General features: G+C 50.1%; 1 protein-coding gene across 18 annotated transcripts in view; it reads right to left on the bottom strand.

Annotated features, from left to right (window-relative positions):
* The window catches only part of RIMBP2 (RIMS binding protein 2), a 278,098-nt gene that overhangs the window by 106,484 nt on the left and 152,999 nt on the right, over nt 1-18,615 (bottom strand). For 16 of the 18 annotated variants that reach the window (XR_008615939.1, XR_008615942.1, XR_008615940.1 and 13 more), the window contains 2 exons: nt 8,516-8,605; nt 7,861-8,055 (listed from right to left, as the gene is read on the bottom strand). The gene's annotated coding sequence lies outside the window, so the exon portion shown is untranslated. The remainder of the gene's footprint in view (nt 1-7,860; nt 8,056-8,515; nt 8,606-18,615) is intronic. The other 2 variants (XM_055080474.1, XM_055080473.1) reach the window with 1 other exon arrangement.

Consider the following 18,615-nt stretch of genomic DNA (forward strand, 5'->3'; position numbering starts at 1 on the left):
TGTGACCCAGGCCTGGCCAATCAGTGTAATCCCATGCCCTGGATATGGTGATCGGTTGGGGCAGGGCACAGGACCCAGTCGCATCCGCGGAGAATGAGATATTGGCCTGGTGTGGGAATCTGGGAAGAGACTCTCTCTTTTGCCCTCGGGACTTGGAAAGTTGAGGACAAAGGCTGGAGCTACAGTGCCATGTGCCATCATGAGGGAAGAACGCATCTGAGAATAGAGCCAAGAGAGGCAGAGAGGGAGAAGCAGTGTCCTGATGACATCATTTGAGCACCTAGTTCAAGCTGTGCCCAAAGCTAATGTTTTCCTTTCCTGTTACTTGGGCCAGTAGATTCCCTTGGTTTGCTTGTACCAATTTGAATTGTCTTCTGTCCCTTTGAACTGAAAGTCCTAACAGCCAAAATGTTATCCAAATTGTCGAGCCATACTCATTTCTGTTGTCTGAAATTTTCACCCCTGTCTTGAAAGTGGACAAAAATGGCAACAAGGCTCCACATGGATTAGAATGATGGATGTTCCAATAACCTCAGAAATCATGTCCATCCTAAGCCCACAACCCCCAGGACCACGTTTAGAACTTATCTGGGAGGCTCCACGAATTCTCAATCTCTCCTCTAGCTTCTTTGAAACAGATAAGGGCAGCCATTGATGAGAGAAGTTATGAGATTTATTTTCCTTTATTTTTCATTGTGCAGCATATTTTAACCCAGCCACAGGATTTTAATTTCTTTCCCTCCTCCCCAAACATTACAACGTGAATTATGTCTTCAATAACAGACTGTCACAAAGTCATGTTTTTTTTAGCTACAAAAGTCCTGTTTCAAACGCTTTAGGTACAGAGTGTTCGTTTCACCTTACAATTTCTGTGGCATAGAAAGAAAGGAAGGCACCCACTTGGCATTGCTAAATGGAACAGGGTTACATGGAAGCTGTTATTAAGAGGTCGTAGAGAGGTCTGATTCACAGAGGTATTTTCATGCCATTTTGCTACAGCATGATGCATCAGGCAATGAACGTGGGGAAAAATTCAAATGCTCCCTTGTGAAAATGTCATGACCTATAGGAATTAAGCAGTACCCACATTTGAACCTCAACACCGGGTTTGCTGAAAAGCCATCACTTCTCATGACCTGGCTAATCAAGGAAACTAGACTTGGAACTAGTGTTCGAATACCCCAAGTCCAGTCTCATACAGTAGCCAGCATAAGCTCTCCGGAATAAAAATCAGATCTTGCTGCTTCCTGATTGAAACCTCCCGGGGCTGCCATGGAAATTAGCATAAAATCCAAACTCCTGATGTGGCCCCAAAGTCCTGTAGCATCTTGCCCACCCACCTCTCTGATCTGACCTGCAACCATTCACCATGCTCAGCAACCCTGGCCTCTTTTTGTCCCTTGAACAAGCCAAGCTTATTCCCACCCCAGGGCCTTTGCACATGCTCTTCCCGTTGTGGCACATCCCTACCCAGCTCCCACTCCACCCCCCCTCTCTGCCAGTCTGGCTCCTTCTCATCAATTACGTCACTCCTCAGACAAGCCCTCGGGTACCAAAATCCTCCCCACCTGTCTGCCTCCTTTCCCCTCACTGCTTTGCCCTGCTTTATTTTCCACGGGCATTTATCACTATGTCAAATTATCCTATGAGCTGTTTATGTTTTTCTTGGGGTTTCTCCTCATTAGAATGTCAGCTCCGATGGGAAAGGAGTTTTCTTTTGTGATCCGATTCCCTGTCGTCAGAGAGGAGAAGCAGAACGGACAGCCAAAGGCCACATAAGTCAGGTGTTTCCAAGAAACTCAGATTCACACGTTGTAGGGAAGCCGCCGACTTGGGTTTCAGGCTCCGTTTGCTGACCTCGTTTATTTCCGTACATTTAGATTCTATCCAGTCCCTTATAAGAGCACCGGGCGGTCAGGAATCACCCTCCCAAGGGCACTGACCAGGCCTTTGGCCAACAATAGCCAATCCCCAACCTGCAGACAGACCACAACCCAGATGTGAATCTGGTAACTGACTGGCAGGCACCAGACCTGCTCTCCCACAGAGATGCTGCCAACGGTGGTTAGGGCAGACGTTAGAGGGTCCGGCCCACCCCTAAACCCTGCTTACCCCGCATGGAGCTAAAACGCTGTGCTTTTGTTGTGGGAAATACTGTGTTCATTGTATATGGTACCTTAACAGAAAGCAATACTGTTGGGGGAAAGAAACAAGCTCTATTTGTCTCGAAGACAACGCTTTAAAGGATAGCAGCTGTGGATGAGGAAGAATCTGCCGAGGACTTCTGGGCAACTCAAAGGCTCCGGAAGTCGTTGGCATTTGCGCGTTAATACATCTAATACACTTCATCTCACGCCAAGACTGTGGTTTTGCATTTCTTTGACTTAAAATTTTCCACTGTGTCCCCTTTATGTTTATTGGAATGATGAAGGTCACTTCCCTGGTTTGCAACAATGGAAAGAAAGTCTGCTGGTAAGGAGACAAAAGGATTGATATGGGGAGAGACTGACGTAGGCTGAATAAAGACCCCACAAGGATGTCCACATCCTAACCCTGGAGCCTGTGAACGTTACCTTATATGGCAAAAAACGACTTGGAAGGGGTGATTAAGATAAGGCTCTTGAGATGGGGAGATTGTCCTGGATTATCTTGGCGGGTCCAGTGTAGTAATGACAAGGGTCCTGATGAGAGGAAGGCAGAGAATCGGGTCAGAAAAGAGAGATTTTAAAGATGCTGTACTGCCGGATTTGGACAGGGAGGAAGGGGCCAAGAGCCAAGGAATGCAGGCGCCTCTAGGAGCTGGAAAAGGTGAGAACACAGTTCTCTCCTGGAGCCTCCAGAAGGAATGAGCCCTGCCGACACCTTGATTCTAGGACTTCTGACGCTGACCAGTCTGGTTCCAGTGACTCCACAGTTAAGAAAGGAAAAGAAAAAGAAAGTGTTGGAAACAGGAGGTTAAATTGGTCTCGGAAATCTCATAGACTAATCTCTCGCATGAAAAAATGCCTGTTTGTGAAAATCTCTGCTCTTTCCCAAGAAATGAAAACCCTCCACTGTCACTGGTCACGTCACCCTCCAGCTCAGCAACCTTAACTCGCCCACACCCACCTCAATGGCCCTTAGTAACGCTCCCCGTTGCTTTTCGGGGTGTGTCATCTCTTTCCGGCAGGGAGCCAGACTGAGATGCCGTGTGACCCCATTCTCCGTGACAGGCCAGCGGGAATCTCTGGGGGACATGACCCCACATGAGCACGATGCTTTATAAGGAAGGCTGGGCTGCTCCAGCTGCAGCGAGGATGGGACCCTCAGCAATGTTGCGGTGACCACAAGAGCCACGGTCCCCGCGGGACGGCGCTGCAGGGGAGCCGGAGCCTGTGTCCCCGTCCGTCTCCAGCAGGTGCCTCCGCCCTGGTCGCATGAGAACAAGAATGTCCCCCGGGGGTTTACGTCACCCAGCCTGGGACCCTGCTACCTGCAGCTGAAAGAACCGCAGCTGATTCTCACAGAGAAGGGGGCTCTCTCTGATGTGGTAACAGCCGATCCTGTCTGGAAACAGGACCGAGGCTCCAAACAAAAAACCCTCTAAATGTCGGCTCAACGGGCTGCTTGCAGCGCTGGGGTCTCAGGACCTCAGGCCACTGCCCCGCCGGCCTTTCCAGCTCTGCCCGTCCCAGGAGCCTTGGAAGAGAGGCCCATGGGCTTACAAGTCCCTGGTCCCCGGCTGCCCAGTGTCCGGAGCCCAAAGCCGGTCACTTTCATGACCAGAGAACCCCAGAGAGGCAAACCTATGTCCTGGCACCTGGACTAGAACATTCTCCTGGGAACTCAGCCAGGTTATCTACTAAAGGAGAAAGAAGTCTCGGACTAGCAGAAAGGATGGAAAGAGATTTTCCCTAAGACCTATAAACTCCCCTCCTCCACAAAAAAGAAAAAAGAGTTCTTAGATGTTCAAACTTAAAAGCCCAGACAATTCCTCCTAAGATGGAAAGCTAAGAACAGTGGACCCTTACAAGATTTTTTTTTTTTTTTTTTGCGGCACGCGGGCCTCTCACTGTTGTGGCCTCTCCCGTTGCGGAGCACAGGCTCCGGACGCGCAGGCTCGGCGGCCACGGCTCACGGGCCCAGCCGCTCCGCGGCACGTGGGATCTTCCCGGACCGGGGCACGAACCCGCGTCCCCTGCATCGGCAGGCGGACTCTCAACCACTGCGCCACCAGGGAAGCCCAAGATTTTGTTTTTTAATAAAGGAAAAATAGATAATGGTACTCAGGTGTGCCTGCTGGGCTTTTCCAGCCAAAGGTATGTGGCTCCACGACTCCCAAACGTCCACGTGTGGCGTCCGACAGATGCCCAGTTTTCTCAGTAATAAGATGAAGAAAAGGAGCGCCAGCTAGGGAGGGGCATGAGCACTGTCCATGCCGGTCATCTGTAGCCGAACCCGGAATTCCAGCCAACCTCAGATTTCTGGCCAGCAGGTAAAAAGAGTTCACGGGTCATAGGTTCACAGGTCATGAACTTAACACCCCACACAGTACCTGGCTTCAGAACATGGGTACCACCGTGTCCTGCTTGCTGCCCGGGACCTCCCACCGCACACAGACACAGCGGCGCATTCCTGACTCGGGCACCGGATCCAGCCACTCGACGCGTCTCTGTATCAAAATACAGATTTCGGAGGCAGCCACAGTAGCACCAGGTGGGAAAGTAGCTTAAAACAGTTGGCAACAGTTACTCAATGAGAAAGTAGCCCGAGCCTCCAGTTAGCTACCAGAACAGCTGCCCGGTTTGCGGGGGGAGCTTAATGGGCTCCTTTGAACCCAGGCAAGTAAGAAATTTGAAATCAGCTTAAAAAGAAAAAGAAAAGTTTGGTTTGCAGGCTTCGAGGACGTGGACCCCATCCTTTGCGCCGTGTCCTGCATTCCCAGCTCATCTGTGTCCTTCCACAACAGGGCTGCCTGCCCAGGGGAATTCAGTGCAATATTCCAGATAGTCCAATATCCAGTTTTGCACCTAGAGGCACTCCCTTCTGGGCAGGCTTCAGGGAAGACACTGACTCTGCATGCCTTTGCCTCAGTAATTAAGAGCTCTGATCGTTCAATTTGCTTACTTAATCAAGGCGACTAAAAAGCAGACTGCAAATCCAAGCCCGAATCAGCTGGGGGAACTGGGAATTCCCAGACGTCTTCCAGACAACCAGGGAGGTTCCCGGTGTTTCTGCAGGTCACAGGGGCGGCCCCCCAGTGGATCTGGTTTTGTGGTTGAATGCTTTCAGCAGCAGTGCAAACGGACCTGCCCCTTGTTGCACATCCCCAAGTTACCCTGGGACGCAGACGCTGGTCCCTGAGGGCAGTCTTTTTCTTTTTAACATCTTTATTGGAGTATAACTGCTTTACAGTGGTGTGTTCGTTTCTGCTGTATAACAGAGTGAATCAGCTCTACATATACATATATCGCCATATCTCCTCCCTCTTGGGAGTCTTTCAATGCTGAAGGGAGCTCATTTTCTGGGCCTTGAAGCTTTGTTTAAAAGGCCACGGTGGGGCTTCCCTGGTGGCAGCACAGTGGTTAGGAATCCGCCTGCCAATGCAGGGGACACGGGTTCGAGCCCTGGGCCGGGAAGATCCCACATGCCGCGGAGCAACTGAGCCCGCGTGCCACAACTCCTGAAGCCCGCGTGCCTAGAACCCGAGCTCCGCAACAAGAGAAGCCACCGCGATGAGAAGCCCGCGCGCCGCAACGAAGAGTAGCCCCCGCTCGCCGCAACTAGAGAGAGCCCGCGCGCAGCAACAAAGACCCAACGCAGACAGAAAAAATAAAATAAATAAATAAATAAATAAATAAATGTATAAAAGGCCACAGTGTGGAGGCCGCAGGGGAACAAGTTTCAAACGGGTTCGAGCCCTGGGCCGGGAAGATCCCACACGCCGCGGAGCAACTGAGCCCGCGTGCCACAACTCCTGAAGCCCGCGTGCCTAGAACCCGAGCTCCGCAACAAGAGAAGCCACCGCGATGAGAAGCCCGCGCGCCGCAACGAAGAGTAGCCCCCGCTCGCCGCAACTAGAGAGAGCCCGCGCGCAGCAACGAAGACCCAGCGCAGACAGAAAAAATAAAATAAATAAATAAATAAATGTATAAAAGGCCACAGTGTGGAGGCCGCAGGGGAACAAGTTTCAAATCTTAAAAGTGAAAAAATAATGTCGGGTTTGGTGAGAGTTCTATGGGAGCAGAGGTGCCCATCAGGGTATAGCTAGAGAGCCAGGTCCGGGAACGAGACGGTGGTGGTACCCACCACCTGGGTCTGCCTGTCGCCAAGCAGGCACCACACTCCGGGTGTAGGAACCCAGCTTAGGAGCACACAGACACGCACATGGAGTGATCTGAGCGAAAGAGAGAAAGCCAGAAAAAAAAAAAAGGAGAAAGAGAAAGAAAGGGAGAAAGCCATCCCAGGATCAACCCTTCCTCTGGCCAGCTTGCCCAGCCCTGTCGTCAGCCGCCTCTGATGCGGAAAGCACCGCCAGTTGTTTTCATCTTTGCTCCCGTTTCAAGAAAAAGACTCTTGGTCTGAGAAGGTCACTAAGCCTCAGCGTGAGTGAGTTTATCAGAGGCTTCCCTGTTTGCAAAGGAAAAAGGACAGAGGACACAGGGCCCGGCAGGAACAGGGGGCAAAGGGGAACTAGAGGGAGAGCTGGGGGTGCAGAAAAAACACAGCTCTTTTTGAGTCGTGGTAAAATACTCACGACATAAAATGTAACGTCTTAACCGTTTTTAAGTGTACAGCTCAGTGACATGGAGTACAGTCGCACAGTTGTGCAGTCATCACCGCCAGAACTTTCTCATTCTTCCCAAACTGAAACTCTGTCCCCACGGGACACTAACTCCCCATCCCCCTCCTCCAGCCCCGCCACCCACCTTCCTCCTTTCTCTAGGAATCTGACTTGCTCTATGGGGACTTTATATAAGTGGAATCCTACAGTATTTGACCTTCTGTGACCGGCTTTTTTCACCGAGCATAATGTCCTCAAGGTTCGCCCATGTTGCAGCACCGCTGTCAGAATTTCCTGCCTTTAAAGGCTGAGTAATAGTCCATTGTATGTATACACCACCTTTTGTTATCCATTCATTTGTAGATGGACACGGGTGGCTTCCACATTTTGGCTATGGTGAATAATGCTGCTATGAACAGGGGTGGACAAATACTGCTTCTCAATCCTGCTTGTAATCCTTTTGGGTGTATCTCCAGCAGTGGAATTGCTGGTTCACGGTGTGATTCCATTTTTAATCTGTTAAGGGTCTGCCATCCTGTTCTCCGTAGTCCCTGCACCATTTTACATTCCCACCAACACTTGCTATTTTCTGAAAAGCACAACTTTTGGGGGGAAAAAAAAAGAAAAAAAAAAAAGGCCAAACAGGAAGGCAGGAAAATAAGTGTGAAATCAAGAAAGCTCTAATTTTTATAGTAAGCTGAAATACGCTTTGGTAAATCTGTGAAATTAGCGACTCCAAACCACCAACCAATCGTTAACTAATATTTACTCTGAGCGCCCACTGTGTGTCCTGTTACATCAGGTGCTGGGGACCCAGTGATGAATATGAAGGCAAAGACCTCTGCCACCTGGGAGGGGTGGGGGGACAGACACACACATTAGTGAAGACACATGATCGACCAAGTAATAAGAGACACAAGAAGACAAAAGCCAGGTGAAGCCACGTGGTTAAAAGGAGGAGGGGGCGGGACACAGGTGGGAAGCAGGGAAGGTCTAGCTGAGGAGCTGACGCTGAGGCTGACGTAGGAAGAGCGAGAAGCTGACGGCCATCGGAAAAGAAGGGAGGAGAGCTCTAAGCAGGGAAAGTCATTGCCTACCCAGGCAGGCTTGGCGGTCAGAGGAGCAAAACGAAATTCAGGGTGGACAGAACTTCAGGAAGCAAAGGTCGAGAGGCAGGTGACAAGGCTGAGCAAGATGTCGGCCGTTGGGGAGGAGCTGCTTTCTTATTTCAGGAGGAAGTTTACTCAGAGGAGAAACACCGTCTGGTTTGAATCACCAGATCACTCTTGATCCTGCCGGAAAACGACTGTAGGATGTCAGGAAGGACGGAGAAAATGGCGGCCCGCATTGGTGGGACACGGTGGGACGGGCTGTTCAGAGTGAGGTGCAGGAGCGAGCAAAGGAAGGACCCAGGGCCGCTCCCGGCCTCTTGGCCTGAGCAGCTGGGCGACGGCCAGTCGCCGGGATGAGAAAACTAGGAGAGGCGACGGTTTGGGGATCGGACGTGGGAAGTTCTGTTCTGGCCCCTATGTGACCGAAGGGACGTCTAAGTAGGGATACCCAGCAGACAGCAAACGAGACACTTCCCACGTGCTCCGTGCAGCGGCCACAGGATGACATATAAGAGGCGGGGCCCGGCCACCCGGCCACCCTCCTCCGGGGCGACTTCTGTGGGTCACCCCTCCTCGCCTTCCCCAGGTCCTGCCCGACGGCCCCCCTCCCGGGGGCCTGTCAGTGGCGGCTGTCGGTTACCTTGTCCAGATGCCGGGCCCTTGTGGGAAGGCCTGCATGATGGGGTCTCAGGCGATGGTCTCCCTGGGCAGCATCCTTCAGTGCATTTTCCTAGAACAAAAGGAAAGGGCACCGTGAGATGAAGCCCCAACTTCCAGAGACACGTGGAACACAGTGGGGACGGGTTCTGATTTGAAATTAGACCTGGGCTGGGTGTGGCTCTGCGATTCACAGGACCTGTGGTATTGGACCGGTTTCTCCTCTTCTTTCCGAGCCATGAGTTTCCTACTCTATAAAACGGGAGGAATGATACTTTACGGTGATGTTACAAGCAGACGATAAAAAATAATATCTGTAAGGCCTGTAGTGAAGTGTCCAGAAGATCATTCACAGCCGATACGTGGTGTGCTGACCCACATTGCACGTCTGTGTCCTAAAGAGGCAACAGAACTGCTCTCCAGCTGGAGTTTACGTCAAGCTTGGAGCCGCCCCCTCTCCTCACAGACCCCGCTCCAAACACATTGCCGTACTAAACGGTAGATAACTGCCTTGCTCCGAAAGAAGATAAAAATCTACAAGGACTGTGGATGGCTGGAACACATGTGGTGGCGGAGCTCCCAGGACCCGCCAGCCTCTGAGTCCAGAAATGGGCAGAGAGAATTAGGACCCCAATTTTTCTTGCTACGCAGGACTGGAAGCGTCCCACTTGAGGCCAGAGACCTGAGCAAAGGTCACCACCTGACCTGAGACTGAGGTCAAGTCCCTAACCCCCAAAGAAGGCTGCCCAGACCTCTAGCTCACGTAAGGTAATTCCCTGGAGAGGCAGAGGAATCAGACCCCCTGGCTCAGTGATGTCACCTGTGCAGGAAATCTGAGCTACCAGTAATAAAACTGGGGGCATCCACAGGGCGGGATAGGACTGCAAAGAAGCGAGACGGGGTGGGTGGGAATGAGCACAGAAAGAGGCAGATTGGGGGTAAAAATCTCCCAGGAAAGGTGAGTCTGGAAATAGAAATTCCAAAACACAGAAAGAAAACTCACACTACTAAAGAGATTTAACAAAATCAGTAACCGGGGTGAGCTGACTCCAGAAGAAATAAAAATGACACAGCAACCTGACAATGACAGCAGTGAGCAAGCTGAGGGTCCTCGCAAAGATGAAGGACGGGATGACACCCACTCGCAGAGCATAAGGAAGAAGCAACGGGGACAATGAGTGGCCCGCTGTGGAAAGTGACAGCAGCGGCCACCAGCAGTCAGGTCTGCAGTTTTCTTGTTTGCTTGAAAACAAGCGTCTTCTCTGTTCGCCTCCTAAGTGAGTTACTAGCTGGGGAGCACCACGTCCGAACTGACCTGGGAATCTCTCTGCAATTCTCTGAGAGTCCTGAACTGGGTTCATTCACACTCACGATAGGAAAGGGGCAGGAGTCACACGGTTTGGAACACCTCCCACAAGAGGAAAGGCTCCTTTTGGCTGCTTTGTCGGGTCCCGTATCTCAGTCAAGCCCCCTTCCCCTCGGCCACCGCCATTACGAGCGCCTCCCCTCTCCGTGGCATCTCCCAGGTTTCCATGGTGATGAAGCACAGGGAAGCAACCTCCACACGCCTCACCCGTGGGGTCCGGTTCTGGAAACAATGATCCCCAACCTATGGGAAAGTGCTTCCCTCCTCGGAGATGTCCCCAGCGGCATAAATTCATGGCTGTCTTTCTTAAGTCAAGCAGTTACAGGGGAGTCCCCTGCCAGCTCCCTGAAGGGCCTGGAGACGTTCTGAGATGTCCCACGTGTGCGAATCACCAGCGATCACGGGGACGGGTGGACTGATCCAGACACCTGGCTCCTGACCTGGGAGGGCTTGGATGCCCCAAGGTGAGCTACGGCGGCCGTGTCTCAGGGAGTTAGAGGAGAAACTTTGAAAGAGGGTTCGAATGTCAGTTCCGAGGTCACACTGGCTAAATACAAACCCTAGCGCCTCTGTGTGCAAGTCCTGTGACCCCTGGCAGGTTGTCCGATATCTCTACACTCCCTAAGACGGAAGGATGTAAAAGTGTCTACCCAAGCAGCCTCTGGGGGGATTCAAACGAGATGGTTCTCGCAGAGCACCAAGCGCTTCCCTGCACACGACGGCAGCTCGAGCGGGGGTCCCCTTCCCCACCGGAGGCACCACTGTCACTGTCCACACCGTCCGCGTTCTGCCATATCCACCCAGGCAGCTCCTACCGTCACCGCACTCTGCAGCTCCCCTAGAAGAGCGGATTGCGAGAGGGAACATCGGGAAGAGAAGCAGTGCCAGCTCTTTCATCCAGTTTTACCGTGGCTGTAGAAGTTACATTCCTCTATTTTACCTATAGTCCATCTCAGTGATTCAAGGTCAGCTGCTTAACCTGCTAAAGTCAATCTTCACAAGAAAAAAAGCCCAGGATCTAAACCCAGTCCAGGAAGCCCCGACCCACAGTGTCACCAGGCAAAAGGGGGGACACGTGGCCATCGCGTCCCCAAATCAGTCCAAGCATGAATCCGCAACTGGGGTACAGCTTACCGTACTGGCTCCCCGACCGAGAGGAGCTAGGAACAGAAAGAGCTGCTGAAAAGCAAACGCATCCCCAGACGAACAACCCTCCGCCCCTCAGAAAACTCCTCAGCAGAAGGCAAAGCCCCTCACCCGGTGAGGCCGAAAGAACCCACTCAGCCATCAACACGTCCAGGTAAAAGCCCAGCGACGGGTGAAGGTGCCACTTAAGCCACACAGACTGTGTGACTTCTTTGCCAGATTATAGCATCTCATTGAGCCAGACTTGTCGATTCCCCCTGAAAAAGCCCAGAGGTGAGCGTGGGGCAGGGGACACACGTGGTCTCGCCCTCAGTGTGGCGGCGACAGCAGACATTGGTCCTCCCGCCCTTTGGAGAAACGGAGCACGGACGCTCCTCAGACATGCATCTTGCGTTGCTTAGGGAAGATTCAGAAAAAGCCCTACTGCTCACGCTTCCAGCCCTATTAATGCTGAAAAGCAACAAGACTTACCCTGGAAGCTTTCATCGTTGACACCGCGCAGGACCAGAGCTGCCCGCCCGGGGAAGCTGTCACCGCTCCAATTAAATCTAGCCCTTCTGGATTACTCAGTGCCACCAAAGCAGGGCTGCCAAGCCAGAGATGGAACACCTTACGTACTGGTCGCATGCCTGAGCCCAGAAGGCCCCCCAGAGAGGTGGGCTTTGAGTTGCAACACGACAAGATGAAACTCGCCAACAGGCGCGGGTGCACAAGCTATGACAATTCACAGGAGAAGGAGGAGGAGGAGGATGGTGCGGACTTAATATAATCTGACACTCCTGCTGAGTAACGAGGGTTTTCACAGCCTGCGGTAAGGCGGCCGGCCACGCCAGCGCCCAGGCCCCAGGTGCGCAGGCACGCCTCCCCGCTACAGTGCGATCGGTGCCACACTGGCCTCCCCTGTGCTGCGGGTTTGACACTGTCGACTACTGACCACATCTGAGGGCCCAGGAATTGAATGTGACAGCCCACGCCCACCGCCTGGAGATGCGAAGCCAGTGACTCATGCGTCACTAGGACTGAGATGACAAAGAACTCTCCCAACACCAGCTGGATGAAATCGACCCTGTAAGCTCAGTCTTCTTGACCTGAAATAACGATTGTTAGGAGACAAAAAGCAGCCTCTGTGTGTCTGTTCACTTCTTCGGAAATGGTACAGCTTTCCTGTCCTTGGGAGAGTCTCAGCATCGTGATGGGAGGAGATTGAGTCTTGGACGCTTTACATTTAAAGCATCCAAGCGAGAGGGCTTAGGATTCGCCGAACAGTGGACGCGTGAGACAGGGTCTACCCGGCAGGAATCCAAACACACAGGCTGTTGGATCTAGTTGTCTGCAACCACAGATAGAAAAGGGCACAGTTCCTATTTCCACTTTGTAGATGAACATTTGGAGGTTAGGACCAGCTCCCAGAAGGCTGATCAGAGAGCTCTGGTGCTGAGCTGAGGACACCTGGGACCAGTTACCCCTGAAGCCTGAGTCATGTGAGTGAGTGCCATCTGCCAGTGAGACTAAAGGGAGGACCCAGGACAGAGTGAGAGAAACACAGATGTTACAATGGGCAGAAGAAGAGGCTCCTGCAAAGGGCTGGGCAGCAGTGATGGGAGAAAAGGAGGGTGACGTCCTATAAGCTAAGGAAGCACAGACTTGAGGAAGAGGGTCCACAGCACCAAATGCCGCCCAAGCCAGGTGAGGACCATAAGGTATAGACATGGTCTTAGTGGGTGCAGCATTGAAGACGCCCCCCATGACCTTCAAGAGAGGTGCTGAGAGGGAGCCCTCCTACACTCTTGATGGGAATGTAAACTGGTGCAGCCACTATGGAGAACACTATGGAGGTTCCTCAAAAAACTAAAAATAGAGCTACCACATGACCCAGCACTCCCACTCCTGGGCATATATCCAGAGAAAACTGTAATTCAAAAAGATACATGCACCCCTGTGTTCATAGCAGCACCGTTTACAATAGCCAAGACATGGAAACAACCGAAGTGTCCATCAACAGAGGAATGGATAAAGAGGATGTGGTGCGTATATATAATGGAATACTACTCAGCCATAGAAAAGAATGAAATAATGCCATTTGCAGCTACGTGGATGGACCTAGAAATGATCATACTAAGTGAAGTAAGTCAGACAGAGAAAGACAAATATCACATGATAGCACTTATATGTGGAATCTATAAAAAAAAATGATACGAATGAACTTATTTACAAAACAGAAATAGACTTACAGACATAGAAAACAGACTTATGGTTACCAAAGGGGAAAGTGGGGGAGGGATAAATTAGGAATTTGGGATTAGCAGATACACACTACTCTATAGGTAAAACAGATAAATAACAAGGACCTACTGCAGAGCACAGGGAACCATACTCACTATCTTATAATAACCTATAATGGCAAAGAATCTGAAAAAGAATACGTAAATATATACGCATAACTGAAGCACTTTGCTGTACACCTGAAACATTGTAACGCAACTCTACTGCAACCAAAAAAATGGAAAGATTTAAAAAGTTTTCAAAAATGAAACAAAAATAAAAATACCAAGACAGGTGCTGAGGGTGGACTAGCAGAGGCCACCGTATGACAGACGGGAGAGGTCCAGAAACTGAGGGTCGACAGTTCTTGGAAGGATGCTGTGCTGAACAGGAGCAGCGAGACCAGGATGAGCCTCCGAGGGACGTGGGTGGCCGCGGGGAGGCGGAGGAGATGCAGGCTCTGGCAGCAGCAGTGGTAGTAACAAAACCCGGGGGCTCCCCCCCCTCCTGCACGTAAGTGGGTGCTGGCGGGTGATGCAGACAGGGGCACTGGCGGGAAATCCAGCTAAGGCTGCAGGGGGTGATGCCCCACGCGAGCAGCAGGCCACTCTGGGAAGAGCGAGGGCAGGAGGGGAGCTCAAAGCACTCTGGGGATGAGGCCACGTGAGGGGAGACGGATGCACGTTCAGTGACATCGCGGCTGCAAGGCACGGAGCTCCTGCTCTGAGCCAGGAGCTGATCGGAGCTCGTTGCTTTCTTGGTTTTCTTTTCAAAAGCTCATCCAATTCTCACAACCTCTCTGTGAGGTGGACACTACTATCCCCACTTGGTATACGAGGAAACGAAGGCACCAAGGGTTAAGTAACCTGACCAGGTAGCCTCCACGCAGCAGGCGGGGCAGCTCCCGAGCATTGGACCACGCTGCTCCCTGCACCCCCGTCGCCCCCAACTCTCTCTCTGAAGAGCAAGGCCCTGCAGCTTTCCTGGTCCTGGGAGCTGCCAATGGGCTCAGAGATGCCTCCAGCTGGGAGGAGTGGGTGTCCTGGGAGACCTGGGACAGCGTTCCTCAGGCTGGGGGCTGAAGATACAGTCTTGGGGGTGGTCTATGAAAAGAAAATTTTGGTATTTTTTTTTTCCATGAAATCTAAAAGGAATAAATATAAGCATATCCCTTGCCTCCTCACCACTCTACTGAATTTCAGTGCCTCTGTGTGTGTGTGTGTATGTGTGTGTATGTGTGTGTGTGTGTATGTGTGTATGTATGTGTATGTGTGTGTATATGTGTGTGTATGTGTATGTGTGTGTATGTGTGTGTGTATGTGTGTATGCACGTGAGGGGAGACGGATGCACGTTCAGTGACATCGCGGCTGCAAGGCACGGAGCTCCTGCTCTGAGCCAGGAGCTGATCGGAGCTCGTTGCTTTCTTGGTTTTCTTTTCAAAAGCTCATCCAATTCTCACAACCTCTCTGTGAGGTGGACACTACTATCCCCACTTGGTATACGAGGAAACGAAGGCACCAAGGGTTAAGTAACCTGACCAGGTAGCCTCCACGCAGCAGGCGGGGCAGCTCCCGAGCATTGGACCACGCTGCTCCCTGCACCCCCGTCGCCCCCAACTCTCTCTCTGAAGAGCAAGGCCCTGCAGCTTTCCTGGTCCTGGGAGCTGCCAATGGGCTCAGAGATGCCTCCAGCTGGGAGGAGTGGGTGTCCTGGGAGACCTGGGACAGCGTTCCTCAGGCTGGGGGCTGAAGATACAGTCTTGGGGGTGGTCTATGAAAAGAAAATTTTGGTATTTTTTTTTTCCATGAAATCTAAAAGGAATAAATATAAGCATATCCCTTGCCTCCTCACCACTTGTGTATGTGTGTGTATGTGTGTGTGTGTGTGTGTATGTGTGTGTGTGTGTGTGTGTGTGTATGTGTGTGTGTGTGTGTGTCGGCAGTGGCTTGAAGAATTACCATCTTGACTGCCCCAAGGTAATGAAAAGATAACAAAGGCTAACGTACGGAAACGGTGCTTTCATACCAAGTGCGAGCCACACGCCTTCACATGTGCTTAAGAATCAAAGATTTGGCAGGAGTCTGAAAGAGATCAGCGGTAGGAATGTTGGATCAGCTTCAGGCAGCTGTCACCGTCTGCCTATAAGTAAAGCTAAGTAAAGGGCACCATCTTTACTTACAGAGGAAAATTCAGTTTAAATAAAATAATATCATCCGACACATTAAATTACAATAAGTTTGAATTTTGAACTTTATTGGCTTCTCTCATGTGTTTCTTTCTCACCTGTTCATTTGTGTCGGCTGTATGGTTTAGAAAAGCTGTAAAAATTTTATAAACCACTTTTCTCACTGTGCACATGTAATTACATTATGAATTATAAATATATAATCATACTATGTTCACATATAATAAAGACTATGTTGTTATAATGTGCGAGTCTAGTCGAATCATATTGTGTAAGAGTGATATAATTACCAATTATAATAATATATAGTAAAAATTATGAAAGTCAACACTGGCATGTGCTTCATAATATTTTTCTTTCTGAAAAGTCGTCCCGAGTGGCTCTAGCCTAAAGGCACGGGCAGGGAGGCTGGAGTACGCGGAGGAGAGAAAGGAAAGCGGAGGACCAGGAGGGCATGGAGTGCCTGGGGTGAGAGAGCCGGAAGGAAAGGGGGAGGAACTTGCTTTGTTCCTGCCCAGGGTCTTGACCATGGCTGAGCCCCACTCCTGCCCCTTGTGGTCAGGGCCCAGGACAGCGTCTAAGCCAGCACATGCTTTGGAGAAACACCGGGACTCAGAAGACCTGGGTCTGAGACCTAATTCTAACATTTACCAAGTGTGAGTCTGGGCAAATTCTTTAACCCTCTGAGCATTCCTGGCAATTTAAATGAGATAATGCACATAAGCACACTTTGCACTCTGTAAAGGGCAATTTGAATGTGAAAGACCGTTGTGTAAATAAAGGGACTGCCTCTGTTTTCCTGTAATGCTCTGGGGTTCAGGGCAGGGAGAGAGAAATCCAAATCTCTAAGTCCCCGTCTGTATTCAGAAAAAACCCATAAATGTGCACCTGGAATCGGAACACGCTATTCCTTGACCTCTTTGATATTCAGCCAGCGTACATATGCCCATAATGCAATTACGGAAAAGCACACCGTGCTATTTAAAAGCTATTTTTCTAATATAGGTTAAAGACGAGCTGAAATGGAAAAATATAACACACCAAGCAGGTTGTAATGCTAGGCTCATGACCCAGACAAACATTTGTATTTTAAAGAAGGCGTCTCTCAGTGATTGTATTTCATCGGTTTACGTGTACTTACTATGTGTGCTTGGTCCTTCTAATGGTTAAAAATAAGCACAGTGAAATGTATGCTTGGTTCCCATTGGTCACTATCGTCAGTACACAGGCTGGCCCCAAAGACAGCTCTTTTCTACCAAAAACGGTGGGATTGGACCTAGGAGAGTTATTCGACACGGGATTAACAAGGGTAGGGGAGCAAGGGGAGAGGAAGAGAGGACAGCTAAAACGTAGAAAAGTCGGAACTCTCCTACATTGCTGGTGGGGACATAAAACGGTGCAGCCGCCGTGGAAAAGAATTGGATGTTTCCTCGAAAGGGTTAAACAGAATTACCTTACGACCCCGTGATTCCACTCTTAGATATACACCCAAAAGAACTGAAAAAAAGGGGTCCAAACAAATCCTTGTACGTAAATGTTCACAGCAGCACTATTCACAATGGCCAAAATGTGGAAAAAACTCAGACAGATGTCCATCGACTGAGGGACACATACACAAAATGTGGTCTCTCCACACAATGGCATGTCATTCAGCCCTAGAAAGGAATGAAGCGCTGACACACGCTACAAGGTGAACCTTGAAAACATCAAGCTAAGTGAAAGAAGCCAGACACGAAATGTTACATACTGTGTATATTTGATATGAAATATAAAAAATAGGTAGATCCATAAAGACAGAAAGCACACTTGTGGTTGCCAGCGACTGGGGGGAGGGGTGAAGCGGGAGTGACGGCTCAGTGGATACGGGGTTTCCCTCTGGGGTGGTGAAAATGTTTTAGAACCAGATAGAGGTGGTGGTTGTACAACACTGTGACATGCTTAAATGCCACTGAATCGTTTACTATAAAATTGTTAATTTTCTGTTGTATGAATTTAACCTCAACTTTTGAAAATTGTCATCAGTTCCTCCAGCTACAGAGCCTGAAGTGCTGTGAGAGAAGAAAGGTTATTCCCCAACCATTTCTCCATAAGCTTTTCCTGTTGGAAGTATCTCCCGCATTGAGACCCACTTGGGACAACTGGTCTCCTAGATGCAAACAACACTGCATCTGGTCCTCAACCAATAAGCAGCAGTTCCCCGCCCCCCCCGCCCCCCCCCCCGACCCAAGCGCTAGAGGGAAAAGCTGAGACCTGTTAGGTTCATCTCCAATGTGGCTCCTGCCAAAGGGACCGTCAGGATCACTTTTTCTATACATGACTTTGGCGTAACCTGCTGACTTTGGAACTCAATGCTGGCGTAAAATGCAACGCTTCCATAGGCTTGTTCAGCATACACAATGCATAAGAATTTTAAAACCATCTTCCACCTACTCTCCAAAAAGAATTTAAAGATGCCTGTAATAAAATATTTATGCAATAGGGTGGTTAAGAATTTAAAAAAAGAGAGAACAATATATAGAAAAATGTATAACCAGGGAATCGCATAGAGGATTTTACCCATTGACTGAACATCACATTTGAGCACTGAGCTTGCCAGCTACAAAGTGGAAGGACAAGTGATCAGTTAGAAATTTGTTCATGTAAAGGATGAGCCCCCAGGATCCTTCCACAAATAACGTGGCGATAAAAAAAATATTTAAGTGCCTTTTAAAAAAGTGTTTGCTTTTTCAAGAGATAGTTTATCAGTAACCATATTGTTACAATATTGTTACAAAATGGCAACACTCCTTCAAGAGCTTCAGAATCTTACACTCCTGCCAACCTAGTCTTTCCTTCAACACATTCCAAATTCTTGATCATGGAAACTCTGAGTTATGCAAGCAAATGGAAACAGTCGTGCTGCAAACTGGCCCAACCAGGCAGAGTCAGGCTGTAACCTTGGGCAAACTGAGCAGCCACTCACTCAGAAATACCAAGTGTCTCCCCCAAAGACCTATCACTCCCATTGATTAGTGACTGGATTTGCCTTATGGCTCAGAGACCTCCAGGTGTTGGAAAATACATATTTGAGTTTAGGTCCAAATCTGTCTTCTGTCCACATCGTGGTACATCAAACGTCATACA

The sequence above is a fragment of the Physeter macrocephalus genome, chromosome 19 (genome assembly GCF_002837175.3).
Source record: "Physeter macrocephalus isolate SW-GA chromosome 19, ASM283717v5, whole genome shotgun sequence".
In the NCBI taxonomy this organism is placed as follows: Eukaryota; Metazoa; Chordata; class Mammalia; order Artiodactyla; family Physeteridae; genus Physeter; species Physeter macrocephalus.